The sequence below is a fragment of the Gekko japonicus genome, unplaced genomic scaffold, assembly GCF_001447785.1.
Source record: "Gekko japonicus isolate JY-2015 unplaced genomic scaffold, Gekko_japonicus_V1.1 scaffold2027, whole genome shotgun sequence".
In the NCBI taxonomy this organism is placed as follows: domain Eukaryota; kingdom Metazoa; phylum Chordata; class Lepidosauria; order Squamata; family Gekkonidae; genus Gekko; species Gekko japonicus.
Genome location: NW_015176037.1, coordinates 93,542 through 95,040, shown reverse-complemented (window position 1 = coordinate 95,040; position 1,499 = coordinate 93,542). Strand labels below are relative to the sequence as shown.

Sequence of the window (1,499 nt, the reverse complement as noted above, 5' to 3'; positions counted from 1 at the left end):
GGGGGGGGGGGCTGAGACCAGCTTGCTTGACTTTCTTTTCCTGATCAGGAAAAACATGCAAGGGAAGCTCGCCTGGAGGATATGAAGGCAGGGGCGGGTTATTAAAAAGCTGAATGCCAGGTGCCTGTCGAAGCCACAGGTTCTCCCAGGCTGATGTCCTGGGGCACCTGGAGGCAGGAAAGAGAAACTACTACTACTACTACTACTACTACTACTACTACTACTACTACTACTACTACTACTACTACTACTACTACTACTACTACTACTACTACTACTACTACTACTACTGTAGAAAAGAACAGGAGTCCAGTAGCACCTGAGAGACTAACAAAATTTATAGCAGGGTGTGAGCTTCCATGAGTCACTTCTCTCTTCTTCAGATAAAGTAAAGGTAAAGGTTCCCTTGCTCGAAAGCCAGTCGAATCTGACTCTAGGGTTGCGGTGCTCATCTCCGTTTCAAAGCCGAAGAGCCAGCGCTGTCCGAAGACGTTTCCGTGGTCATGTGGCCGGCATGACTAAACACCAAGGCGCACGGAACGCTGTTACCTTCTCACCGAAGTGGTACCTATTTATCTACTTGCAATTTCTTGCTTTCGAACTGGTAGGTTGGCAGGAGCTGGAACTAGAGACAGGAGCTCACTTCATCATGCGGCACCCGGGTCTCGAACTGCTGAACTACTGACCTTCCACAGCCTGCAGTTCAGCGTCTTAACCACTTGAGCCATCGCAGCTCCCTTCTTCAGATACCGTGCCACAAATTTTGTTAGTCTCTCAGGTGCTACTGTTAGTCTTTAAGGTGCTACTGGACTCTTTTCTGCTCCTACAGATAGGCTTCTTCAGGTAGCTGAAGAAGTGAGCAGTGATTCACAAAAGCTCACACTCTGCCACTAATCTTGTTAGGCTGTGATCACACTCGCTAAATAATCCACTTTCAATCCACTTTTGATGCACTTTCCAACTGGATTTTGCCAGTTCACACAATAAAATCCAGCTGGAAAGTGCATTGAAAGTGGATTATTTAGTGTATCTGATCACAGCCTTTGTCTACTGGATTCTTGCTCTTTTCTACTGCTCCAGACAAACACGGCTACCCAGTAGTAGTAGTAGGTAGAAGTAGGTAATAGCAGTAGTAGTAGGTAATAGTAAATAATAATGCTATAATAGATTATCATTATGATGATGATAATGTAGAAGGAGAAACTACCACTACCACCACCACTAACACTATAGTAGTCGAACAAAGTTTGAGTCCAGTGGCACCTTTAAGACCAACAAATTTCTATTCAAGGTGTGGGCTACTACTATAGTAGTAGACAATACTGACCTGACCTGGATAGCCCAAGGGTGGATTATTTAGTGTGTCTGATCACAGCCTTTGTCTTTAAGGTGCTACTGGATTCTTACTCTTTTCTACTGCTCCACACAAACACGGCTACCTACTACCCTTCTTGATTCATCTCGAGAAGAGTATCAGAGAAGGCTTCTCACATGATGGA

At 45.0% G+C, this 1,499-nt stretch overlaps 1 protein-coding gene across 1 annotated transcript in view; it reads right to left on the bottom strand.

Annotated features, from left to right (window-relative positions):
• Window positions 1-1,499, bottom strand: part of PHACTR3 (phosphatase and actin regulator 3) — a gene marked incomplete at its 5' end in the record, with an annotated part of 120,909 nt that overhangs the window by 26,907 nt on the left and 92,503 nt on the right. The gene's annotated exons all lie outside the window — the stretch shown is intronic.